This window comes from Ammospiza nelsoni, chromosome 4, assembly GCF_027579445.1.
Source record: "Ammospiza nelsoni isolate bAmmNel1 chromosome 4, bAmmNel1.pri, whole genome shotgun sequence".
In the NCBI taxonomy this organism is placed as follows: domain Eukaryota; kingdom Metazoa; phylum Chordata; class Aves; order Passeriformes; family Passerellidae; genus Ammospiza; species Ammospiza nelsoni.
In genome coordinates, this window is record NC_080636.1 from 22,450,634 (window position 1) to 22,468,025 (window position 17,392).

General features: G+C 40.2%; 1 long non-coding RNA gene across 1 annotated transcript in view; it reads right to left on the reverse strand.

The window, feature by feature from the left end:
* LOC132072583 (uncharacterized) overlaps positions 1 to 10,967 on the reverse strand; it is a 94,444-nt gene extending 83,477 nt beyond the window's left edge. Inside the window, exon 1 of the long non-coding RNA XR_009418351.1 lies at positions 10,842 to 10,967. This is a non-coding gene — a long non-coding RNA (uncharacterized LOC132072583). The remainder of the gene's footprint in view (positions 1 to 10,841) is intronic.
* Between the last annotated feature and the right edge of the window lie 6,425 nt (positions 10,968 to 17,392).

Genomic DNA, 17,392 nt, shown 5'->3' on the forward strand with positions numbered 1-17,392 from the left:
GTACCATATTCGCTGTTCTGCTGGGATCAGCACTGCTGAAAGTTCCTGAAACTTTTTTAAAATACCCCATTATAGGCGTTAAAGCCAACTACAGGAATCAAAAACTTTTGCCAGGTATCTGCAATGCCAACAGATCTTTTTATAAGCCTATAGAATGTGTTTCTAAAAGTTTTATCACATTAATTGCTTTGCAAAAGGCTCACTTTGACATTGCCCATTGGCTCCAAGTTTGTAGCTCACTGTCACCTTAGGCAGTATATCCACTTCAGTGGTACCAGATATTTATGGACTAAAGAAAAATATTTTAGTATCAAAGAAGTATTTAAGCCTTTAACAGGATGGATTACCAACTCTGTCTCTGAAGGAGTGTACAGACACATATAAATATTGTGGCTAAATTGACACTGAAGAATTACTCCCACAATAAGCATATCTCAGAGAACAAAAAATTAATTAATTTACTCACAGTGCAAATAATTTTTCTTTCTACTACAGACCTAATTTAAGGAGCACAGCAAGTTCTGGAGCCAATTTTTTACAGATGATCTGCACAGTATGCTTTAGCTTAACAGCATCAAGTTTGCCAATGCTTTTTTTTTTCCTCCTATCTTCTGCAGAGCATTCTGACTTCTAAACAAAATCCTCAAATCAAAAATTTTCTTTAGAGTAGAAAAATCATGAAAGAAACTTGAGTGTCCACATGAAGAATTTGATTTTATAATAGCAAATGCATTCCTAGGAGAATGAAACATTCTTGTGGTGTGACGGTGTTCACAGGGGTTCCTGGATGAGGGAAGAGATGAGAATGTTGACTCCATGTTCAGAAGGCTTGATTTATTATTTTATGATATGTATTATATTAAAACTACTAAAAGAATAGATGAAAAGGTTTCATCAGAAGGCTAGCTAAGAATAGAAAAGAATGATAACAAAAGCTTGTGTCTTGGACAGAGAGTCCAAGCCAGCTGACTGTGATTGGCCATTAATTATAAACAACTCCATGAGACCAATCACAGATGCACCTGTTGCATTCCACAGCAGCAGATAATCAATGTTTACATTTTGTTCCTGAGGCCCCTCAGCTTCTCAGGAGGAAAAATCCTAAGGAAAGAATTTTTCACAAATGTTGTCTGCGACATTGTAGCCTCTTAAACTCTGCTTTTGGGACTTCTATGTATTAATTACTTCTAAAGACTGAATATCTCCCTAGCAGGCATTTTCATATTATATATGGATGGCTTGGGCTGTCCTGCTACAAACAGAACATACTCCAGAATATATTGAAGAAACAAATTTTCCTTAGTGTAGGGATTATACGTCCTTCCTCATGGCTGGTCTCTGAGCATTGTCTGTACCCCAACTCCACGTTCATATGTACCTACCAGAGCACGCAGTGTTACCACATACTAGATTTGGAGTCATCCAAGTACATAATGAAAAATATGACACAGTAAAAAAACCAAGTTGGGATCAAGCCAGGTTTTCACCTGGCCTTTGGCCTCCTTCATATTTGTCACTTGCTCTCTGGACACTAAATAAACCTTTTCCATCCTGTTCTGCTACCTCTTAATAAGGCTGACATTCTTCTCATAAAAAGCCCAAACACTTTTTCCTCCCACAGGAGAGCTACAACTACCCTGTAAGTATCTGTTCTAAACAGATTGACATATTAGGGGCAATCTGAAAATGTGGCAGCCAGGGCATGCGTGTAGTTTTGGTCTAATCACTTTCATCAAAATTTTGCTCCAGTGCATGGACCTGTTCCATCTGGAAACAGATGATTTGAGTTTGGGAGGAATGGGTTGCTTCTGAGGGGTCAGCAGGTTCCTGGGTGGAAATGGGGGCATTTGGTGATTTGACAGAAGGAACTACTTTTATCTTCAGAACAAAATGAGTTTTCAGTGTAGAGATATGAGGAGTAAATGTATCATTCATATCTGAACAGGTGTTAAAAATCTTATCCCTCCAGCAATGCAGTAAAGTAGCTGTACTGTTATGTCACTGTGCTCCCACAGCAGAATCACATCCATGGATGGTACGTCTGAAACGTTGCTATCTCTATTTTAAAATAATCTAGCATGGAATCAGAGCAGGAGCTCCAGACGTTGTCACCAACAGTTTGTGGTGTCTAGGTGGGTGAGTCAAAGATAATCCATATGGTGCTGATAATACAATATGGAACTTAAGCTTAAATCCTAACAAAACCTACAGTTATCTACTATAAGAATATTTTTAAAATCTGATTTTAGGTTCTTCAAGGAAACATGTTTAAATTATGGCCCCCACCATTTATAATTAAATCAATAGAGAATCATCCTTGTTCATAACATTCAGATATTCTGAATATCTGAGTAATCTGAATACTTTTTGTTGGACATTTCAAGGTTACTTTTCTCATAAAATTTGCATTTGATTCTGACTAGACAAAGGCATGTAAATAATAGTCATAGTACAGTGGCTTTCCCTATATAAAATATGTAAGTTGATTAAGTAATAACAGAGTCACCTCATGTATCAAGATAATTACATGATATACCAACACTTCTCTGGTTGTCTTAGCCACTGCTCAGTAATTTTTAATATCAGCTTATCTCGTGCTTTGACTAGCTATGAGGTGCCTGGACTAACAATAGTAGAGAGGATATTAATTTAGCACTGGAGATGCATGCTGTAGTTTGACCTAAATACATTCTATTGTTGAGGACTGCTTGGTGAAATTTTATGGCTTCTGTTACTTAGGAATTAAATTCAGTGGAAATGTTCGGATGAATATTTGGCAGAAAATGTCAATGTGTGGAACACAGACTTTTATTAAAAATATCTTGGACTTGACAACCTTTTGCCAAATGCTTGAGTGTTCTAGGTCGTAGAGACTACAGCAGAATCAAAACCCCTCCATGCTGTGCCTATCCCCAGGACCTTCCCAAAGACAGGAGCACAGCTCTTTCAAGGTCCACATTTTCAGAGTGGATCTTTCAGTAAATAACCCAAGACTGGCTCTGCAGTGGAGCTGGGAATTCAAACCCCTACCTCTATCCAACACAAGCCCTGCCATTTTAGACCATTCCTCAGTGAATTCAGCACCTGGCCAATATGAACTAGACAAGGGTTAGAGGTTCACAGAATATCTCCAAAGTGTAGCAAGCAATTTTAATATTGAAAAAAGCACAGATATTTTAAAACTATTTACTTTGTAACTTTTGAAAACAAGACTGTTCCAGTCCAGTTCTTATCGGAAAAAAACCATCATCATATGCTTGCAGAGGGTAAGGACCCAGCCTTGATCAGTGACCTTGCTCACTAACACCATATTAATGCCTGCACATCTGTGCACGAGCAGCACATCTTGAAAAGCCTACATTTATGCCTACTTATCTGATGCTAGAGCTGAGAGCTTAGACACAGATGTTTCCCACTAAACAGAGAGAGAGACTCTCCCTTTCTTCAGAGAAATGTCAAGGAAGTTCTTGCTAGCAGACAGAAGAGAAGATTCTTTAAAACTTTACAGCATGGATGTGGAATGGAAACATTGATCATTCCCTTATGATTTCATTGACCTGTCAGTAAGAGAGCTCTTAAGATGGAGATACACTTTAGTGAGTAAAACTTGATTAAACTCTTTTCAACCCAACTGAAAAAAACGAAAGTAGAAGGCACCTGCAGCACCTTTTCTACCTCAAACAAGCACAAGATAATAGAATAAGTTAAGCATATTGATGCACTGAAAATATTACTTTAATCTGATTCATGTAAGGAAGTCAAATTGCAATTACTATGGTGATCCATCTGAGCAATGACCTGTTTAAAATGTGCATTTAAAATACTAGTTTTGGATTTGAAATCTGGTAGTACCTGCCTCTAACACAGACTTTCTCATCAGCTTGAGCAAACTAGTTGATACATCAATATCTCCTGTGCAAAATGAGGAGACTTACAGAAGTCACGGGAGCTCAGGAAAATATTCATTGAGAACTGCAGAGTGCCCAGGAAACTTAATAAATCAGCTTCTGAGTTTTTAGTAAATATGGTGGGGTTTTAATGAAAACTATCCTCACCAAGTATAATATGCAAGCAGTCTTACCAATAGTTCTTGCAGTTTTCATGTTTTCTATATTTAGAAATAATGTATCAAATTCAAAGATATTAAAATTTTAGGAAAAAACCTCAGCATTAGAAAAGAAACATAATGGAAGTAGCAATCAAAACAGATCACTTATGATTTTTACTTTTTCCCCAGTCTCACTGAGAAGCTCTGAAGACTTACTAGGTCTTATTTGAGGAATAAAAATGAAGCCTTTCTTCTGTAATTAAGTTCTGTTAGGAATAGCATTACAACTGCTGTAATAGTTTAAATACACAAACTATGTACATAAAAAATATTTCTCAAAAGAAATAGTTATATTCCACCTCCTCTAGAAGATCACAGTAATCACTTGAGGTTTGCTTCAGCAAACTCAATCCAACAAAAGTCTTCAATTCACTCTCCATCAAGACCAGATGTGCCCTCTCTGTAACATCTGGATGTTCCCAGGTTAGGTCCTCAGGCTCCCCTCCACCTTTCATCCTTCAAAGTGCTTTCTTTGCCTCACATCCCTCTGTAACCCCTCTCTGAGACCCTTCCCTTGGGAACTGCTCTGGTACCTTCCTGAAACTGCCTTTTGCTGCGACATTTTTCAGCAGGGAAAGGAAAATTGTCTCACCAGATGGGAAATAGTGGTGGGATCAGGACACGGCCTCTCTGCAGTTTCCTACACTGCCTGTCACTGTGGGAAGGCAGCTGCTACATCCTGAGTTTCTGAAGGCAAAATACCTCCAGGAAATACTATTATAGATCTGTCAGATTTTAAACAAGCAACAGAATATATCATTGACTTTCATTCACAACATAAGGGCTGTCTGTAAATAAGTTAAATGTTTCTGAGTCTGGACTGTGCAGCTCTTCCTACTCCTGTGCATTCAACCATCTTTCTCCTGCCACGGCCTCCTTCCTCCTCCATAACCTTCTCTACCTTGACTTTGCTTGCTACTTTTTCTCTCTTTTTGTGTCTTGCCTTCTCATTGATATCCAAGGAATTGGTACGATCTTATGTGCTCAAATAAAATCCTTTAACTCTGGATTCTCTCTTCAGCCTTTGTACCTACTACTATCAATGAGTGTGACTCCTCTGCAAAAAGAATCAACCATACCTTTATAATTCCCCTTCATTTAAAACTCCTTCAAAAGGGTAACCTCTACTACTCTCCTTTATGTTGTTTTGGAACTTTTCTGGAATACATCAAGCAGACATTCAAGTTTGGTTGCGAAGAGCCATTACTGTTATACAAAATCACAGACCTCCATTTGATGAGCACTCAGTGAACATGTGTAAATACCTAAATGCCTGTACAGAAAAAAGTTGTGCAATGAAAATATCCTCCTCACCAAAATATTAAGTGCAAGCTTATGCTTGGTAGATCTCCTTATAATTTTATAGATATTTTTAAAGAACTTTCCGGAGATCCTGGATGAAAAAGCATTAAAAATTCCAGTTCATGGAATCACATAATCACAGAACAGGAAAGGTTGGAAGGGGACACTGGAAGTCATCCAGTGCAACCTCCCTGCTCAACCAGGGTCATTCTAGATTACATTAGTCAGGACTGTGGGCAAAACCTATCTGGGCAACATGTGCTAGTGCTCAATCACCTTTAAAGGTGACTTTAAAGAAGCTCTTCCCTATATTCAGGTGGAACTTTTGTTCATTGGTTTGTGCCCACTGTCTCCTGTCCCATTGCCTGGCATCTCTGAGCCTGGCTCCATCCTCTTGACACCCTGTCTTCAGACACTTATACACATTGATGAGGTCCCCTCTCAGTCATCAGTTCTCAGTGCTAAACACAGCCAGCTGCCTCAGCCTTTCCTCACAGCAGAGATGCTCCTGTTCCTTAATCACCTTCACAGCCCTTCACTGCCTCTTAGACTCACTCTAGGAGATCCATGTCCCTCTTGTGCTGAGACCAGAGCTGGATACAGCACACCACATGAGGCCTCACCAGGGCTAAGCAGAGGCATCAAGCCCTCACCAAGAGAGGCTAGTAGCAGACACAAATGCTTTAAGAAAACCTGCCACAGTCAAGGACATCAAATTCACTTTGCTGAATGGTTCTCTTTATACCTGCTACCACAGCTTTATCCCAGAACTCCACAGCTGACAGAAAGCTCAGCTATCACACCAAAGGGAAAGGCAGCAACACACCCCAGCACATGGCACACTGTGCCATTGCTACTGCTGCAATCACCCCATGAGCCTGGAGAGCTTTGTCCAAGACGTGATGCTATCTAGAGCTGGATGCAACTGCTGCTTCCACCCTCTCAAACGAGCACATTTAACTGTTCCTCTAGAAAACTTTTTCTATAGAAGATAGGACAGCCTGTGATATGACACTTGTTAAATTATGACTAGAAATTAAAGGAAACTAAATTAAGCAAAGTGTCAGATGAGACAGTAATCCACAGTTTGATCAAAAAATGCTGGAAAGGATCCTCATTCTCCCAGTCAGAATATGAAATAATATTATCTACTTAAGCCCATGACACAGAGTTCCAGAATGCACAATTCAGAAAACAAAAAAGCTTGTTCTTTTAATTTCTTTAATTATTATTTTTATTTGTTTTCTTTTTTGTTTATTTTGGACAATTTTGAGTTTTGTCACCCAGTTTGGTGGAACTACTGAAGCTCATGTTCTGTTCAATATTTGCCACTTTTTTTTGGTCAGACCTAAAAATTACCAGCCTTCTTTGCAAGTACACAGGGTCCTTTGTGACCACCAGGACATCCAGGAGGGCAGTCACTCTGTGAAGGCAAGTGTCCAGTGTGATATCACTCATTCTGCTGCAGGGTGTTTGTTTCTGGAATGCTGCCCAGTTACTTCTGACAAACTGGTTATGTTGCAAGCCCAATAATGTGTAGTGGCACAATTAAAAATGAGGGGATTTTGTACCAATTTCTATTAATTTAAAAAGACTGATCCAAGTTGCTGTTTTTGTCCCCAAGAGAAGTGCATCATGAAGTCTACAGATTGCGCTGCTCAAGCACTAGGTTTTTCCTTTCCTTTGGGCAAATGGCCAGGCAATGAAGAATTTCTTATCCAGAAGAACTAATGGCTGCCTCTGTCACCTTTTCCCTTCAATTATTTAGACTTCCTCCACACTTATGCTGGCTTCCTGCTGGCAGCAGTGTGGACTGTGTCTATTAATCATTAACTGTCATTGTGTTTTAAAAGAAGGAAAGTGAAAAGGTTTTTAAGAACAAAATTAGACGTTTTTCTCATGAAAAATAAATGTCAGCTGTGTGCTACCTGGATTTACAATGTCTTCAAATACATTTTCTTTTTTTTTTTCCCTTAAGGAATAATTAACACCCTGGACAAATGAGCAGATTGGCTGATGCAAGGAAATACATATTCCAGGGTTTCCTTTTTCCTGTCATATCAAGCTCCAGTAGCCTCTGATAAAGCTAAAAAGTCATCCTCTGCCACCAGCTCCAGACAAACATCAGGAGAACAGGACTATTTCTCTATGCAGCACTGAAGACTTAGACCATTAAATCAATGGAAAGCTGTCTCTTCCCAAGGACTCCCTTCCCTGCTTCCCAGGAACCCTCCCAACAGCGTGTGCTCTTTGTCCTCCTGTATCAGACTTTAAAAAAATCATAATTCTTAAACACTGTTAAGATCACCAGAGGACTTTGCCCGCTGCAGCAAAGTGTGCAAAGAAGGAACAGCTCACTTGCACCACCAAAGCCTCCCCTCCCTGGGGTGTATGGATCCAGTATGCCCCCTGGATTTTGGGAAATTGGACTGTGAGCTAAGCCACCTGACAGGAACTTGAGATAAAACAAAGATGGTTCTGTAGTCCAATTATCTCAGGTCTAAGAAGACAAACAAGGCTTGGGGAAGCTATAGCCCATAGATTCATTTGCTGAGTCTGGGTTTCCACACTCTTCCCCACAAACCGAGAGGGAGCAGGAGAGTTTTCAGGGTGATGGCAAAACCTTTAGTCTGCATAAAACAGAGGAAGTGAACATCCACCACCAGAGATTACAAACTGAGTTTTGGGCCAGATAAGAAGCAGACCCCGCTGATGGTGCTTTTTATGTGCCAATTGTCTTCTCTTATACCAACTAGGTTTGTTGTATAACTCATCATCCAAAGGGAAGATGACATTCACATGAGAGGCATCTCTCATGTCTCAGAAGGGTGCACAAACCATCAAAGACCCCTGAAGGGCTCCTCATACACATTTCTGAGGCCTTCCTCCAGAGGACTGCACACAACCCACAAATGTTACAACAGATCCAGTGTGGTAAAACACAATGTCAAACTACTCCCAGGAAAGGTGCTTGGGCATTCCCACCTGCACCTGAACATATCCTAACTCAATGAGCTCTGAGTTTTGTGAGACTCTCACCACTGAGAGGACAAGAAGAGGACCAGTGGAACACTACTGAAACCACAGAAGCGGGGACTATCTCTCAACCTAATTTTGCTTTCTGTCACTCTCTTTCTCTCTCTCTACCTCATATTTACTGTTAAATAACATCCTTACTATTGGCATATGGTCTTGTTTGCACCTTAATTCGCGTAGAGGCATCTCCAATACTTGCAATAATTAGATCAGAACACCTGCAGCATATTCCCTGTCCCTGATAGACAGGATCCTCCCCTGCATGTCCTCCCAAGTGGCCTTCTCACTGAGGAGTCCACAAGAGCATTCCAGGTCCAGATGATGTTTCTCTGAGCTTGGATTCCCCACAGCTTGTTTTCCTAGCTGTTCTTCCTCTTCCTCAGCTGTGTGCTACTCTGGAAGCCACAAGCAGAGCTGAATGCTGGCCTGTACCAGGCCAGACACAACAAGAGCATTCCCCAAGCCTTGAGCTTTAAGAGCACATAAAACTCAAGCCATGTTTGCAAACAGGAAAACAGCCCAACATCCCCTTCAATACATACTCTCAATTTTGCTTCTCAGAGACTGAAAAGCCACTACAAGCAGAAAATCACATCAAAATGATGCTATTCACTGCACACTGTTTTTCACTGTTTTGAAATACACTACTGCCACATACCTGACCCAGTCACTCCAATAAATAATTCATTGTATCTCTCACTCCAGTGCTTTCCTACAGGGTCCAAGAAAAGAGGATTTCAGAGAAAATAGCATGTCCATTGAAAAAATGGCCATTTGAGTGTACATAATGAAAATCCCCCTTGAGTTGTAGCACATCCTGACAGAGATAGAAGTCAGCCCCAGCTGAAGAGAGAGAAGTGAGGACTGCAGAGAGCTGAATCTATATGGCAAAAAAAAAAAGTCATTGATCACCTTAGTGTGTCCTGAAAACACAGCAAGACTCTGAAATGTAACAGCTATAAGGTGCCATCTGTTTCTATACTATTTCAAAATGTCCCAAAAGCCCTTGAGAGTACAAATGTAAACAGCTTTATACATTTCACTGTGATACATAATTAAGTTTGTGAGACTTTACTATTGTCAGACATTTTCAGTGCTGTTTTCTCTGAACAATCATGATATTGCTGCACTCTGAAGGCACAGACAGTCATTTGCTCAACAAATCTTTCAGAACTGTGCTTTTATCTTCTGAACAGCTCAGCTGCCCATCTCTTTTGGAAAGCAGCAAGCAACCTCTATGACACCTTCTCTATGAAGAATGAAACTTTAATTCAATCCTAAATACAAGTCAAGAAACCTCTGTGCTGCTGATGTCCCAAAATACTGCCAAGCAGTATTACTTACTCCCACATTAGTGTCCAAGCAGCGCTGCAGAGGTGGACAGAACGAGCAATGCAAATAGCCCCAGCACCTGTCTGAGCTGCTAATGTTTCACACCTCAAGGCTGTGTCTTCAAAGAGAAACATTCAGTCTTAAAAACTCAGTTTTGGTGTTGTACCTTAAAAGAAAAATTGAAAAAGGGACACAATACAAACACACCATTCCAGGATGCAGTGTTTGTGAAAAATTCAAAAGGTACTGCTGCTCAAGGGAACCATGAAGTGGAAATCACCAAGGAGGTGCCATGGTAACTTGTAACACCTACCTGCTCTCAGTGATTCAATGCCACAGGTTGAATTTACCAGAGAATGTGGATCAAAATGCCATTTTCCAGGCAAAGTGTTAAATGACATCTCATGCAGTTATGTTATGACAATACCAAAAGTAGTCCTCTCAAGACTAGTAGACTCAAGTCCATTGTCCTGGCCAAATGCTGACTTGGTAAATTAGGTTATTTCATTTTGTTTTAAATAAAATTCTTGCATTTTATGTATCACAACTAGTGAAATTTGCAATGGACATCCAGTGCAACCTGGAGGGTCTTATGCTTATGTTTTTTTCATGATTTCTAATGCTTCCATCATTCCTGTGAGGCAAGGAGATACTGCAGCCTGTATCTTAGCTCTCTCACAGCTTACTAATGAGGAAATGATGCATATAAACTTACTGTTAAACCTAGTCAGTCATCAGCTGCAGCTTTGACTCCCTAGCTTCTGCATATCCCTGGAAATAATTATTTTCTAAGGAAGGAGGCTCTCAGAAACCATAAGGCTGAATGACCTAAATTAGCAATTATGGAACTAGGGATTCAGCAGCAGCCAAAGATACATCATGATCACCTGGAATTATATCCTTAAAGTTCTCAGATGAGTTAATTAACTTGCTTAGTCATTTCAAATGTTGACAGGCCTTGGAGTTGAATCCTGATACCTTGACCATACCTCATTCAGTAGAAAACTCCATCAGCAAGTTGAAGAGAATACATAACACATATTTGAGGTAAAAAAACACCCACCCTAAAGGAAAACTATTGTTGCCATCTTATTGCAGGGGTTCCATTGTGCTATCTCCCTATGGCAAAAGTTTCAGACCTTCTTGGTGTTTCTCCTGGGCAGGTTCTCAGAGCACTAACTCTTTGTTCTTCACAAAGTGACCAACTGACTCCAATTCCCTTCCCAACTAGCCACCCCTCTCTTTTATAGCATTTTCTTCTCATTGGTCACAGCTGTGGCCTGTTAAGGTCAGGCCTGTTCCTAGTCTTTGATAATTGGCCCAGCTGCAACTCCTTAGAGACAAGATTACTTTCTACACTATCTTTATTTTCTTATATTCTATCCCCCTACAACCATTTTACTTAGCAGCATATTATAATACACCATAACACGTTTCAACACCCAGTAACAAACTGAAGCCTGCATACTTTGTCATGCATACAGCACTACAAAGACACAAAATTACTGCAGGCATGAGAATTTGTGGGGTAAATACATTCAATGCCCTGCCTAGCCTAGAGGGAATCATCTTCCTGACTCAGATTTAATAATTTGTTTAACTGTATGTGCTTCATCTCAGTTCTAGCTCTGCTCTGTCTCCTACTGAAATCACCAGGTGTGAGCATTCACATCCTCAAAGGAAGGCACTTCTCATCTTTCATATTTTTTTTATGCTTTCATGAACAAATTAACTGGGGGGGGGGTGATAAAATACTTTCAGATTCCTTTTTTTTTTTTAAAACAGAAAAAGAGTAAAAACAGCCACCTCAACTGATACTCAAGTAGAATTTGGGGTTGGGTTCCCCAAGCATGCCTGAACTGTCCATTTCCATCTTCAGGCCTCACTTCTGTCAATAGAAGGCAGCTACAAAAAAGCCAATAAAGCAATTTCACACACTCCTACCGGGAGAACAAGCTCTAATTCTGAAGAAGGGGGAATTTATTATTTTTAGATTTTTTGTGGGTAGTTGGACACCTTAAAGCAAAGCTTTTACATACTTGTTTTTATAAAAGATTTAAAGCCATCCAACTGGTTTCAGTTGGCATCCAGACAAACAAGAGAAAACTGTGTCTCTTGGAAGAGCATCTGCCAACTCTCTTACACAGGAAAACTAAAAAAGGAGAGATTGCACCCTTCAGGCAGCTCAACTGATAGGAAATATCAAATGGCATGTAAAGCACACTTACCTGCTCACAGAGAACTTGGCAAAGATTGAGTCAGAGGTTGGTGCCATGGAGTGTCCAGGCACTTGTCTCTGCCTGGTGCCTGCTGCTGCTCCCATCGAGCCCAAGGCTAGCAGGCACATTTTCTTCCAAAAAAAAGGAATGCAGAAAAGGGGCTGGTACATCATCTCACCCTAGCAGCAACCTCAAGGACTTTAGAGCTAGGAGCCCTGATATATTTTTGTTGTTCCTCAAAGGACAAAACCTGTCCTGTGAGGAGCAGCTGAGGGAGCTGGTTTTGCTTAGCCTGGAGGAGGCTCAGGGTGAACCTCCTTGCTTTCTACAAGCACCTGAGAGGAGGGTGTAGGGAGGGGGAGGCTGGTCTCTTCCAACATACCTACAGTGAGAGGAGTGGAGGAAATGACCTTAAGCTGAGACAGGAGAAATTCAGATTAGACATTAAAACAAAGGTTTCATTGTTTGGGTAGTCAGGCATTAAAATAGGCTGCCCATGGATGTGGTGGAGTCACATCCCTGGAGGGGTTCAAGACACATCTGGATCTGGCACTGAGCGCTGTGGTTTAGGGGTTACAGGGGCAGTGCTGGGTGGATGGTTGGACTTGATGACCTTAAAGGTCTCTTCCAACCCTGACGATTCTGTAATTCTATTTTTGCATCTGCTGGTTTATACACACCTACATTGATGAAAGAACAGACTGATGTAATTCCCTACAATAAGCAAGACATAGCTCATGGAAGAGAGTTACTGAATTATTTAAATAGCTCAGAAAATATGATTAACTGCCAAGAATAGACTAAACTATTCTTGCTTCCATTAAAAATAAAAATTAAATCATTTTACTAAAGCAATGGACCAAATGACCAATTCTTTTTGTGGATAAAGATTATTTTGAATTAAAATTCACCCTTGGATGATGATAGCTGTCTTCATGATTCTTCAGCAAATGTTTTTACATTGAAGCTGCCTAAGGGCCTTCACAACACTTCAGAGCACAGCACTGTACAACTGTGACATGGCAGTGACTGCAAAACATGTCTGTGAAGACATTTGGTAATAAGGTACTCTGTGCTCCATCAACTTACAGAAATCACTATTAGCAACAGCAGACTAGACACAGAAATCCACTGTCACCACTTCTGTGCCAGAATAATCAGATTCATGCAAAGACACTCCCTTTAGTTCTCACTGCTTGCCTCCAAGATTAGGTTCATTGTTCTGGACTTGGAAAGGCGGAGGAGGTTTCCTTTTCCTCCAGCACAGCTGCAGTATCAGTTCAGGATCCAGATGAAAAATGATGGCATATACTAAATAAAACTTTAAAAAGTGACAGATGCTTTTCCAGAACCCCTGCAGGTTAAACAAAGCTTAGCAAGTTTTTTTTTTCTTTTTTTCTTTATTTTGTTCTCAGCATTAAGAAGACAAATTAATGTTGTTATTATAATCCTACTCCCCCGGGCCTTCATATGTCTAAAATAAACTTGCAATGTCAATAAATCCCATAAAATCACATTAACAATGGAGTGTAAATGGTATCATTTTCTATTAGTGCAAACACATCAGAGAGCAATAACTTTATTCTGCATGTAATGTGCACAAATAAATAAATACATACACAGAGACACAAATGCAAAATCAGATTGTTAAATTTTATTCACCAGCAACCTTGCAACATGAATATTTTGACTTATGCATCTAAAATTGACTTGCCACTTGTGCAGTAGGTGAAGTTCACTTAGAAGCAGAAAACACTCATGAAACCTGCACAGCAGATGGGCTTCTCTTAACTCAGCTGCAGACAGGCACATTCTCCCAGGCTCAGCTCTCCCTAATTTCTGTTTCGGATATGATTCCAAGATTCCTTGCCACAACCAATCTATGCAAAAGCAGTGACACAGAAACTTGGACAGGCTCTCAGAGAAACATCTCAGCCTTCTGTCCCTCCTCTTCCTTTACTTTCTGGTTTGTATTTGGATTACATTTCCTCAGAGAGAGTGCAATGTGTATCTTCCTTGTTGCCACAAGCAACTTCTAGATCCAGGTGCCTTTAGGTCCATCTCAAATGTCGTCATCATATGGGACTTTACCATGCTTGTCACCACTACCAGTACACATTCCAGAGGGCTAAAGCTCATTTTCACTGTCCTAGGAGAAGTCAGGGAGGAGCAGGGGCCACCCCACTGCCCTTGGTGAAAAGGAAGAATGATGTAAAATAGGGAACTGGGGAGAAGAGAAGCTCAAAACAGCTAAGGGAATCAGGAACTCCAGAAAGCACAGGGAGAGATGAACTAAAAGTGAATGGTTGGCTTGGCCAAAAACATGAAGACAAGGCAGGGAGGGAGGGGGAGGAACAACAGACAGACACTCACATGGCACAAAAAGCAGACTTGTAGCTAGAAAAAGGGAAAATCAGGTGTTGGGCAATGGAAAGAGACAAACACATTGGACAGGAATCTGGGAGATGTATGAAAGAGCTGGTTAAGACAAGCAGAATGGAGAGTAGGGTAAAGTCCCTGGGGAAGCAGACACTCAGAGGGTGGGCTAAGGAGGGAAAGCAGGGCTTAACGAGTAAGTTAAAAGCACTTGGGTATTACAGAGACCTGGTTAGGTTCTCCATGGTGAGAGAGAAGGATGAGAATCTTGTTTCTTGATCAGAAGGCTGGATTTATTGACATATGATATATAATACATTATAACTATACTAAAAAGAATAAAGACAGAAGTTGCAGAGGCTTGTTAAGCTAAGCTAAGAATAGAAAAGAATCTATAACAAAGTTCTGTATCCAGGGTCTCTGTCCCCAGCTTGCTCCTGTGATTGGCCCTTAATTACAAACACATGGAACATGAACCAATCACAGGTGCATCCTACTGCATTCCACCACAGCTGATAATCATTATTTACATTCTTCTTCTGAGGCCTTTGCTTCCCAGAAGATGAACAAATCTGAAAGAAAGGATTTCTGTGGAAAAATGTCTGCGACACTTGGGAGCATATTTTGCCTATTTTATTGTAACTACCTTTAAGAATGATGCAGGACCATAAAATAAAGCACATTGCAAATTTATTTTTAGCTGAGGTTAGGAATAGGGCAAGGAATTAAAGGAAAGAACCACTTTCACAGCTAAGAAAGTGAACATTGCAGAGGGGGAGGGATTGACATTTTGTCCTGGCTTCTACCCCAGACTTCCTATGATGCGAATTAAGTAATTTAAATTTTAAGGGGTGGTCATTAATTCTAGGTTCTTCATTTTCTGGGGACCTGACTTGGAAGTCCTAATGCTGATACACAAAAACACTGAACACTCTCAGCTACAACCAAAGCTACTAAAAAATCATGCCTTTTACTCAGTATCTAATACAAGTTACTCTGAAAAAAATGCAGTCCTTGCTGTCTCAGAGAGGGCATCCAAAATTAATTGATACTTTAGGTGTTAATTTTCCTGTGCTTCGGTGGAACAAGTTTGCTTCAATAATGAAACACAAAACTTCCTCTGGCTTGGGTGTTACTCAGCTTTTGGAAATGCTTATATACTCACTAACTTAGGAAATTATATGGGACACTTCTCAAGTTAAAATCCTGCTTCTAACAGGATCTTCACAGTGACCTGCAAGCTTGCCTCCAAACACACCCTGACAAAGAACTGAAAACTGTTCATTAAATGAACACCCCTCTTTTCTGCACTGAGATATGAAAAGAGATTGTAAAAGAGTGCTGGGTCAGTTCATTATAGGTTGCTATAACACTTATGTACAACAGGGTAAAATTTAAAGGCATGCAGGCAAATTTGAATTTATTACTGCATACTCCATGTGAATTTAGTTATGCATACGTTCTTGTGTGCCTTTTGAGTGTGTACATGTGTGTATGCACCTATGCTTGGGGAGTGTACATCTACATACGTGTGCAAGAGAACTCTAACTCTGCATAAATTAAAAGGGCTTCTTTTAATCTTCCAGTGGAAACTAACACACACCCAAAAAAATTAATCATGTTATTTTAGGTCTGAAGAACCTTTTAATCAAGCTTGAGATGAGATAAAAGCATAGATGTGCTGTAGCCACTTACAACATTAGAGAAAAGGCTATGTTTGCCTTGCCCAGTTTCAAAGAAAACAGAACATTTCTAAAGGAGATTTTAAAAAAAAATCCACACCAAAAAAACCTAAAGAAATAAACAAAAAACCTCAGGGTGCAGACCTCTTCAATTTCCAGTCTGTTGTCAAGCCAGGGGTCAAGGCAGATTCCCAGATGCCAGGATTTAGAATAAAATAACTGAAATTTGAAGGTGGGAATGAAGTACAGCTGTGCTTACAAAGGTACAAACCCAATCAGGTATAAACCTCTCTCTTCTCCTTGAATTACAGAATAATCTATGTACTGTAGAGGTGCATAATCACATTGCTTGACTGCTCCTGAAAGCCAGGATTGCTCTTATCCCTCCACATTGTAAATCATATTCTAGGCTGGAGTCCTCTCCTTAGCATTTGTGAAAGTGATTTGACAACCTAACACATATCCATTACTGCATATTCAAAAGCAAAATAACAAAAGTGAAAATTAAAAAAAATCTTTATGAAATTGTACAAAGAACACAGAGAAGTTAGCAGAATTTTATTACGGGCTCACCCACAAGAAAAATGTATTCCTGGATTAAAAATACGGAAATTCAAACTTATCCCTGTTTTATGAAACCCAAGTTTAGCATCCTCTTTTGGATGAAGTAATGTAGATGTTACACAGCATAAGAACATTCCAATGGGCCAGCATGGGATAATCTGCTGCCCATAAATCTCCTTTTGATGACACAGTGACTGACTAAAGTTGCAAAGTCTAATGAAATGTGGTATGTTTTCCAAATTCTTATTATTTCTGATGAGACTAGATTGTCTCTTTTTTTGTAATCCATACACATTTCCTCTCTATCTATGACAGACCTCGATGTGTGGTGAAGGCTGACCTAGCAATGCTTTCAGTGCATGCCTTTGGATGGCACAACAAACCAAATGTGAACCTAAAGCAAACCGATACAGTGTCACCTCAGCCCCTGCAGTCAGCTCACGAATCTCTGCTGCTCCAAGCAGCTCCTGTAAAAAGCAGTGGGGCAAAATGACTGTCATTCCTGACAGGGTCCCTGTTACAGCTTGTTAACCACGTGGTCAGTGATACTGAAGTCTCCACCGAGTCTATCAGCAAAGCCTGATACAGCAACCTATTCGCAGCATGGAAGAGATCCATCCCAAACGTCTAGAGGCGTCAGAGCACAATCAGTGGAGAAAAGGATGGAAACATTTTTAGCACCCAAAACTGGATGGAAAATGGAAGACTACATCAAGTAGTGTTAACTGAACCCTGAGATGGCACTAAAAGGTCCATATAGCAATCCAGTACCC